Source organism: Lithobates pipiens, unplaced genomic scaffold (assembly GCF_037356315.1).
Source record: "Lithobates pipiens isolate NorthernLeopardFrog02 unplaced genomic scaffold, aLitPip1_a1.2 Scaffold_1, whole genome shotgun sequence".
In the NCBI taxonomy this organism is placed as follows: domain Eukaryota; kingdom Metazoa; phylum Chordata; class Amphibia; order Anura; family Ranidae; genus Lithobates; species Lithobates pipiens.
Genome location: NW_027507685.1, coordinates 78,997,838 through 79,008,885, shown reverse-complemented (window position 1 = coordinate 79,008,885; position 11,048 = coordinate 78,997,838).

Below are 11,048 nucleotides of genomic sequence, written 5' to 3'. Positions count from 1 at the left end.
ATGCGGTGTATTGAAAAGATTTTAGATAAATTTTATCTTCATATATTTCTTGAGGGATATTTTTGATAAATATTTCTGTCCCAAGTGGAGGAGCTTCTCCAACCCAGTCTGCAGGAGGGCCTCCATATTTCCTCTAACCATTAACCTGTACAAGATTAATATTATACCTTTTCGTCCACTCTGGAATGGAAGCTTAAGGCTGGATTCACACTAGTGCGAACTGAATGTGGGTTTCCACACATCTAATTCGGATGAAAGGAGAGTGTGCCTGGCTCCCAATGAAATCAGTTCACATATCTCTGGGGTCTTGTTCATCTTTGGCTCCATTTCAGGCCTGAATTCAGCCATGATTCTTCCCTGAAACAGGGAACAGGGACGTTCCAGACCCCTGCTGTGAGCCACTCCGCACTAAGTGAGAACCCAGCCTAATTGTCTTTATTCAGAGAATTAATCCAAGCTTCGCTCTCAGTGTTCATCACATTGTTGTCCATCATTAGACAATGATCTGCTTTCTCAATGGGATAAGACGCTGAACTGAGCGCTTTTCCACGCCCCGGGAGGGAGAAGCAGACAAAGACCCCATTCTCCTCCATGGACCATAATCAGTCATTAGAAGGATAACCCCCTAGTCCCCTCCAAAAGCCCCTTTCCCATTTGGGTTTGTCACACTTATTATTAGTGTATTTTGTGTGCGCGACACAATTTCTCTTCATCCAATGTGACCTAGAAAGGTTAAAAGGATGGACACCCCTGTCCTAGGGCAGTGATGGCGAACCTTTGCACCCCAGATGTTTTGGAACTACATTTCCCCATCATGCTCATGCACTCTGCAGTGTAGTTGAGCATCATGGGAAATGTAGTTCCAAAACATCTAGGGTGGCAAGGTTCTCCATCACTGTGTTAGGGTAACAACACTCACTACATACTATACTACTAGGGAGGAGCAGGTACTAGGAGGAACTACAAACGCCTCCTCCTCTCCTGATTAACACTGAGGAAAGAGTTCTGTAGTTCACAGAGAGAGCTCAGAGCAATGTAAAATTATGCCAATCAGTGCCCACCAGGTATGCCAAACAATGCCCATCAGAGATGACAATCAGTGCCCATCAGTAATTCCTGTCAGTGCTGCCTATCAATGCCCATCAGTGCTGCCTATTAGTGCCTCCTCATCAGTGCCGCCTGGCGCACTTATTTACAAAATCTTATAACAGAAACAAAGAAAACCTTTTTTTTTTTTTTCTACATTTTTTGGGTCTTTTTTCATTTGTTGTGCAAAAAAAAAAAAAACCCAGTGGTGAGCAAATCTCACCAAAAGAAAGCTCTATTTGTGTGAACAAAATTATAGAAATTTAATTTGGGTACAGGGTTGAATGACTGCGCAATTATCATTCAAAGTGTGACAGCGCTGAAAGCTGAAAATTGGCCTGGGCAGGAAGGGGGTAAAAGTGTCCAGTATTAAAGTGGTTAAGCATGATAGTGGAAAATACATATTTGTTGAGGAAGACAAAATAGTTGGGTAGAGAACTGTTAGTCACTGCTCAAAGGAGCTCACAATCTAACCACTTCAGCCCCGGACCATTTTACTGGTCAAAGAGGGAAGGGGGCTCACAGTGGATCAAAAGATTCTAGTGTGGTGGTCTCATCCCTGATACATTGGTGGTCACTTAAAATCCCATTTATATAGGGGGATTTTTTTTGTTCATAACCACACACACACTCTGAATATTTTATTAACAAATACAAAACATAAGATACACATAAATACATTAAAACCAGAGGGACTGCTAAGCAAACAGTGTCCCAATGGTGTAGCAAAATGTTATAAACACATAATTACATAAAAAAAAAAAAAAAAAAAAAAAAAAAAAAACAATAAATATTAATCATACCCTAAGCTGATGACCCCCACACCCGACGCGTTTCTAGTTGCTGAAAACTTTCAGCAGGGGTGAAGAGCAAAAAGTTGGGTGGTAAGTTGATAATTACTACAACATAGAAGAACACAATCTTACACAAATTTGCAAAAAATTACATGTGCTAGCATGAATGAGAATGGGGGGGGGGGGAGAAGAAGAAAAAAAGGGGGGGATATAAAGTATAATCAAGAGATAACCCACCTGAGATATTAAATCAAAGATAGACGTATTGGGACCATTCCATACAAATGCCTGTCATTGGTTTGTGTGGCTTTGTCCCAGACTGGTATTTGGCCATGACTACTTCCCCTTTGGTCCACCCTTCCTATGCAAAATGAAAAAAAGATTATAAAGAAACATACAGGTGGCTACCAAAGGATGTCTAGAGGTGTCTGAGAGGGTCGCCCTGTATAGAAGAGAACCTACACCTCATAAAATCAACAGAAGAGATCAAAAGGATTCCATAGAGCCACCTCTCAGATTCTTGTCCAAGCTACCACCAAATATTCAAATAGCCCTATACCACCTAGTAGTTTGGCCAAAATAGAATGAACTGAACCAATATGATCCAGATATACATAGATCACAGATGGCCCAGCCTCCACCATAGAGAAAAGAGGCCACAGCATGCAGGCATGAAGATGTACTTAAAAGAACAAAACAAAAAAAACAAAAAATCAATCAGTAAAAGACAGACAGAGGTGTGCTAGATAGTGAGGATAGCCAACAAAAACTATATTACAAACAATCGCTTATCCAATCTTCTGTGTAAAGAAAGAACAGGTTGCACAAATCTGTAGGTGCCTCAATTCTCATATACAAAAGGTTTTACTCAAAATAAGCAAAAAGCCTTAATAGGCTCAAGATTTGCAAAGAGAATGTGCCCGCAGCAGAGACTGAAGCCAAGGGCTCGGCAATGCAGCCCATAGATTAGTTGGCCTATAAAAAGAAGTACCGTAGCTTTAAAAATTGATCCTCCAAATAAAAGCACAGTGGGGCAAACAGGAATACTCCCAAAAAATACTCACAAATCACAGAGTGTTTCCATGTATGTGGCAAAGGGATGTAGCAACATTGACTACTGACCAAGGAGTATAAGTATACCCCAGTGGCCCTTAATTAATTAGTTAACTAAAATCATCTGTGTGAGATGAAGTGCACAGTGCCTTGAAAGCCTATTTTTGTTCCTTAGGCTGGGTTCACACCGGAGCGATGCGGGAACGCCACGAATCCGCGGCGTTTTCCCGCATCGCATGCCTCCCGCCGGCAGTTCACACTGCCCTATGCAGACTGCTGGGAGTGTCAGTGAAATGTTAATGACACCCCCAGATCAGTTCACATATCACAGTGCGATCTGCAAACTCGGACAGGAATCGGATCGCATGGTGTGAACACCCATGCGATCCGATTCTGCTGCGGACCAAAAAAAGGGTCCCGTGCGAGTTTGCGGCGGGTGCGATGCGAATTCAGCCATACTATCTGTATGGCTGAACTTGCATCGCACAGAGATCGGATGCGATTTGCACTACAGTGCGGTGCGAATCACATCCGGTTCTCGCTGCCGCAGCGGTGTGAACCCAGCCTTAGACTGCATCCTATGCTGACACCTTGACTACATGGGGGAGGAGCCGGAGTTCAGAGCTAAAGGCAGGCAGCACAAACATAATCCTGATTCGGAGTAGCCTACAAAACAATAGATGCCGCATCGCATTAAGATCACACATTGTCCTTTCCATAGAGCCAATCAGCCAAAGGAGCTGCGCTAAATGGGCAGACAGCGAATCCGCCAGTGCGTTCCATTACCTGGAGCGCACGCTCCGGGCCGGAAGTGACCTCATAAATGTTGTCAACATCCGGACTGGAAGTGACCTCACCTCCCGGCCTGAAAGGATTTCATGTAAGGGGGAGAGGCAACTCCGCAACAACACCATAACGGCAACCACGGAGGAGCGCAGCGCAACAGCGCCGCGCCCCATCAGAGGCAGCAAACCCGGAAGGGAACCAAAACCGGACCTAGCCATGGCTCCATACCCCACACGGAGCCCCCTACGCGGCCCCCGGGGGGAAATGGATAATCCGGGATAAGAAATGTAAAAACAAAAATCAGGACAGACCAACCAGCCATGAAAAAAAATAAAAATAAATAAATAAATAAAAAAAAGGGAATATCCCCCCCCTTTAAAAAAAACAAAACCCTGCCGGATTTCCATATCCGTTTGACCATTATAATATTTTAGTGTAAATTACGAGTACCCGAAAAGTATACACCCCTCTATAGCACACCATTATTTGCACTAATGTTGTCACAGAGACAGGAAGTGAGGAGATATCTCTTTAATGGTGTCACTGAGACAGGAAGTGGGGCGATACCTATTCAATGGTGTCACAGAGACAGGAAGTGGGGCGATACCTATTCAATGGTGTCACAGAGACAGGAAGTGAGGGGATATCTCTTCAATGGTGTCACAGAGACAGGAAGTGAGGCGGTATCTCTTCAAGGGTGTCACAGAGACAGAAAGTGAGGAGATATCTCTTCCATGGTGTCACAGAGACAGGAAGTGAGGCGGTATCTCTTCAATGGTGTCACGGGGACAGGAAGTCAGGGGATATCTCTTCAATGGTGTCACAGAGACAGGAAGCGACAAAAAAAAACAAAAAACCCTTGCCGGATTTCCATATCCGTTTAACCGTTATAATATTTTTGTGTAAATTACCAGTACCCAAAAAGTATGCACCCCTCTATAGCACACCATTATTTGCACTAGAAACAAGGCAGATTATATAATGATAAGAGAAAGGTGGAGGAAACAGGGCCGACACGGTCAAACAAAACGCACCTCTGCACAAAAACGCAGGTCCAAAACTAATTACACCGACTATAAGCCATCCCATGTGCCTGAGGTAAAGTCTTCCAAAAAGGGTTTGAAACTGACACATTCGTTGAGGCCTGGTGGACCATAATTTTACTGGTCAAAGACCAGACCACTTTTTGCGATTCGGCACTGCGTTGCTTTAACTGACAATTGCACAAATAGAGCTTTCTTTTGGTGGTATTTGATCACCCCTGCGGTTTTTATTTTTTGTGCTATAAACAAAAAAAAAAGAGCAAACAATTGAGCAACAATTTTGAAAAAAACGCATTATTTTGAACTTTTTGTTATAATAATATCCCCCAAAAATATATAAAAAAACATTTTTTTCCCTCAGTTTAGGCCTATACGTATTCTTCTACATATTTTTTGTAAGAAAAATCGCAATAAGCGATTATTGGTTTGCGCAAATGTTATAGCTTTTACAAAATAGGGGATAGTTTTATGGCATTTTTATTAATATTTTTTTTTTTACTAGTAATGGCAGCGATCAGCGATTTTTATTGTGACTGCGACATTATGGCAGACACATCGGACATTTTTGGGACCATTGTCATTTATACAGCAATCACTGCTATATAAATGCAGTGATTCCTGTGTAAATGACACTGGCAGTTAAGGGGTTAACCAGTAGGTGGCAGTGTAGGGGTTAAGTGTTCCTAGGGGTGTGTTACTAACTGTGGGGGACTGGGCTTTCATTTAGTGAACACCGATCTCTGCTCCAATCACATGGAGCAGAGTTCAGCATCACTAGTTGCTAGGCAGAACAGTGAGATGCTGTTTACAACGGCATCTCTCCATTCAGCCGCCCCGTGAGACGATCGTGGGTATGCCCGCGGCGATAGTCTGCGAGACCCGCAACCAGACTCACTGGGGGTCCCGACCAGCATGCGAGCGTGCCGCCGGCGGCGTCCTCGCGATGGCAGGGCGGCATTAGAGATTGGACGTACCTTACGCCAATATGCCTGCCTGTGCCATTCTGCCGACATACATCAGCGTGCGCTGGTCGGGAACCAGCTAATGTCCATACCATGGTCAAGCACATTCCAGAATCAGTTGGCCAGACGCCAATTACCCTACCAGTATGCTTTCAGTTTGGGTAAACCTGGACACCTGCAAGAGCCCCCCCCCAAAAAAACAAGAACAATATAAAAAACCCAGAGCTGCAAGACAATTATGTGTTGGCCTAAAAATCTGACCGTTAGTATGCTCCATCAGACAATTGTCCAACTTTCCGCCAAGAAATGATTTTCATATTGTATGTACACAAGTCCATCACACAAAAGTCCATAATACAAAGACGCATGCTTGGAATCAATGCTCACCAAACACGACATTAGCAAAAGGTGCTCAAGCGCTGAATTTCCACATAGTACATCACTATGTTCGTGTTTATTGGCCGACAATTGTGTAACGTTTGTATGCAAGATAAGTTCACGGCACACGCCCTTCAAACAAAAGTCTGAAGCGCTCAAGCGCTGAATTTCCACATAGTACGCCACTATATTCATGTTTATTGGCCGACAATTGTGTAACGTTTGTATGCAAGATAAGTTCACGGCACACGCCCTTCGAACAAAAGTCTGAAGCGCTCAAGCGCTGAATTTCCACATAATACGTCACTACGTTCATGTTTATTGGCCAACAATTGTGTAATGTTTGTATGCAAGATAAGTTCACGGCACACGCCCTTCGAATAAAAGTCTGAAGCTTTGTTGGCCAACAATCTGATCATGTGTACGAGGCTTTACGTTCACAGAAATTCACACAAAATGTATTCCTTATATCCCATCTGGATTTATATTTCTGTCTGAGGTGTAGAGGAAATTTCCCTCAGTCCCTGACATGGATATCACAAGCTGAAACTGTTACATATCAGCTGAGCTGCTGTTGCCACCAGCCAGTATGTATTCCGTATCCCTATAGAGCAGTGGTTCCCCAACTCATCCTCAAGTTCCCCCAACTGGCCATGTTTTCAGCATTTCCTTTACTTTGCACAGCTGCTTTAAATCAATATCAATGACCTGGTATTGATAAGAAATATTTTATCTAAGGGAAGAGGGTACTTGAGGACTGAAGTTGAGAACCACTGCTATAGAGAACTTACTGGGATTCATAGAGCACAGAAATACCATACCATTCTCTCTGCTCAGGGATCTCTATAGAATTATAGGAATAACGCATGACTTTAGCCAGAGTCCTAGACAGCAATGAAGATCTTGTGGTGGGTGAATGGAGCCTGCTGTTTCCTCCAAGATAGAAAATCTACTTTCTGAAGTCATGTCCACTTTAAACAGAGGATCTCATTTAACCACAATTGGCCATGTTCTTTGTGACATCAAAGAAGGGAAGAGAAACTAGAATTAGAAGAAACACACAGATTTACATAATTTAGCAAGTTTTTGCAAGTAACATGAACTAAAAACCATAATTTATAATGCAAGACCGCAAATGTGACTGTAACTGCAAGCTACAAGGTTCTACAATGGCTACAAGGTCAGCTGGGACTTTTCTGCTGGATGATTCCTGGCCGTAGTTCCAACTCCTGCAAAGTCCACTTCTGGTCCAGAATTGGAAAAGAGGGGAGGTGTTCAATAGACTTGACCTAGAGAAAAAATGCTGCTTCTCTATACATACAGTCATAGCTCCCAACTGTCCCTGATTTTGAGGGACTGTCCCTGATTTGGAACAATGTCCCTCTTTCCTCCTCATTTGTCCCTCGTTTTGGTCTGATCTATATAGTTGTATATAAAATGCACTTTTTATCTTTAAAAAAGTGTTTCCCAGTGCTAAACCTTTCATCCAATTTCTACATCGCTGCATTTGTAAATTTAAAAAGCCAATATAAACATAGTTTATGGTTTATAGTTGTAAAAAATATCACATAATATAACTTATTTTTTTTTTTTGTACAATTCTCCTTTAAGGGGGCGTGGCAGGAGGTATATCCTATGCCTAAATACTTTTTACTAATAGGTGTCCCTTCCTATTGCAAAAAGTTGGGAGGTATGCATACAGTATGATAAGTGAGCAATGTCAATCTAGAACAGGAAGTGTGTTACTGGTAGGATCATGGGGTGAAAATAAAGGGAAACAACCTAAAAAAATAAAACAAATGCAGCCACTACATCTAACTCCTGGTAAGCAGCAAAAAAAATTGCCACTGTGAAATGTCTTTGTAATTCAAAAATCAATAACAGAATTTTAAATTGACTTGAACGTTTTTTTAACCACTTAACAACCGCCCATTGCCGATTAACGGCTTCAGGGCGGTTGTTTAACTCTGAGAGGCCGTTAATTAACGGCCTCCCAGAATTCTGCTCTTGTGCGGCCCCTGGGGCGCGCACACGAGATCATCCGTGACCGCCGGGTCCAGTGGACCCGGCACATCACGGATCACGGTAAACAGCTGCTCGTCGCGGCCGTTTACCACGTGATTGCTCCGTCAAATGACGGAGTGATCACTTGTAAACAAACCGGCGTCATGTTATGACGCCGGTTCCTCCCTCCCCCGCTCTGTACCGATCGGTACAGCGGAGGGGAAAGAGATCGGTGTTAGCAGCGCTGTGGGCTGCATCTGCAGTGCCCACATCGCTGCTCACCGAATTTAACCCCTCAATACCCGCCAATACTCTGCAATACCCGCCAATACTCTGCAATACCCCCCAATACCCTGCCAATACCCTGCCAATACCCTGCCAATACCCTGCCAATACCCTGCCAATACCCTGCCAATACCCTGCCAATACCCTGCCAATACCCTGCCAATACTCTGCCAATACTCTGCCAATACTCTGCCAATACTCTGCCATACCCAGCCATACCCAGCCATACTTGGAGATACCCTGCAATACCCAGCCATACTCGGAGATACCCAGCCATACTCGGTGATACCCAGCCATACTCGGTGATACCCTGCAATACCCAGCCATAGACGCCCCCCCCACCCCTCACCGCCCTCCGGTGCTTCTACCAACTCGCCAATACGATCAAAGCCAGAATCTTTTTTTATTTTTATTTTTTTATTTCAGGCTTCCCAGCCTAGAGGTGAGATGTGGGGTCATATTGACCCCCAGATTTCACTGTAAAGAGGACCTGTCATCCCATATTCCTATTACAAGGGATGTTTACATTCCTTGTAACAGGAATAAAAGTGATCAAAAATGTCAAACTAAAATAAAGTAAAATGAACAATAAAAAAAAAAAAAAAAAAAAAAAAAAAAAATGTTAAAGCGCCCCTGTCCCCATGTGCTCGCATGCAGAAGTGAACGCATACGTAAGCCCCGCCCACATATGAAAACTGTGTTCAAACCACACATGTGAGGTATCGCCATGAACGTTAAAGCGAGAGCAATAATTCTAGCCCTAGACCTCCTCTGTAACTCAAAACATTTAACCAGTAAAAATGTTTTAAAGCGTCGCCTATGGGGATTTTGAAGTAGCGACATTTGGCGCCATTCCACGGGCATGTGCAATTTTGAAAAGTGACATGTTCGATATCTATTTACTCAGCATAACTTCATCTTTCACTTTATGCAAAAATTGGGCTAACTTTACTGTTTTAAGCACAAAACTGTTTTTTCCCCAAAAAAAACCCGTTTGAAAAATTGCTGCGCAAATACCGTGTGAGATAAAAATTTGCAACGACCACCATTGTATTCTCCAGGGTCTTTGCTAAAAAAAAAATATATAATGTTTTGGGGTTCTGTGTAATTTTCTAGCAAATAAATGATGATTTTTACATGTAGGAGAGAAATGTCAGAATTGTCCTGGGTGCTCCAGAACGCCTGATGGCGCTCCCTGCATGTTGGGCCTCTGTATGTGGCCATGCTGTGTAAAAGTCTCACACATGTGGTATCGCCGTACTCTGGAGTAATAGCAGAATGTGTTTTGGGGTGTAATTTGTGGTATGCATATGCTGTGTGTGAGAAATAACCTGATAATATGACAATTTTGTGGAAAAAAAAAAAAAAGGAAAAAAAATCTTGATTTTGCAAAGAATTGTGGGAAAAAATTACAACTTCAAAAAAACTCATCATGCCTCTTACTAAATACATTGGAATGTCTTCTTTCCAAAAAGGGGTCATTTGGGGGGTATTTGTACTTTTCTGGCATGTTAGGGTCTCAAGAATTGAAATAGGCCATCAGTACTTCAGGTGTGATCAATTTTCAGATATTGGCACCATAGCTTGTGGACTCTATAACTTTCACAAAGACCAAATAATATCCACCAATTTGTACTTATTTTTACCAAAGATATGTAGTAGTATACATTTTGGCCAAAATTTATGAAGAAAAAATTACTAATCTGCTAAATTTTATAACAGAAACGAAGAAAAATTCATTTTTTCATAAAATTTTCGGTCTTTTTTCTTTTATAGCACAAAAAATAAAAAACTGAGAGGTGATTAAATACCACCAAAAGAAAGCTCTATTTGTGTGAAAAAAAGGACAAAAATTTCATATGGGTACAGTGTTGCATGACTGAGTAATTGTCATTCAAAATGTGAGAGCACCAAAAGCTGAAAATTGGTCTGGTTATTAAGGGTGTTTAAGTGCCCAGTGGTCAAGTGGTTAAATACATGGTGTTCTGAATATATAAGTAGGAAAGGATAATGCAGGGAGGATGGGCCCCAGATAATTATTCCAACTGCAGCTTCTAAAAATTAAATCATACAGTATCTAAACCCAAAAACAAAAGGAAGGAAGGAAAAAAGATTGCTCAATTCCTCCAAGCTGACTTGTTGATGGGGGAATGCCTATTACGTTCTGCCGGGGCAGTAGAAAACAGTGATGGCTTCTAGCGGCTATGGCCATTGACAGTAATCATATGTAAAAACTCCAACAGGTTGGTTGTACCAAATCAATCGATGGATTGACTTTGGTACAATCAGCCTACCCTCAGATGGTTCAAAACTCAGCTGGTCTCTGCTGAACCGGTCGAGATTCGAACTGTCTATGGTGGCTTAAGAGTGGAGGTCCAGACTCTTACATATGCCTATTCCTCAGTGGTTCTCTATAACCACTTGCCCTCCAGTAGATTTTAACCCCTTCATGACCAGGCCATTTTTTGCTATTTGGCACTGTGTTACTTTGACAAATGTGCATGCAACACTGTATGCAAATTACATTTATATAATTTTTTCACACAAATAGAGCTTTCCTTTGGTGGTATTTGATCCCCACTGCGTTTTTTTATTTTTTATTATATAAATGATAAAAGAAAATTTTGGGAAAAAAATAATACTTTTACTTTCTGATA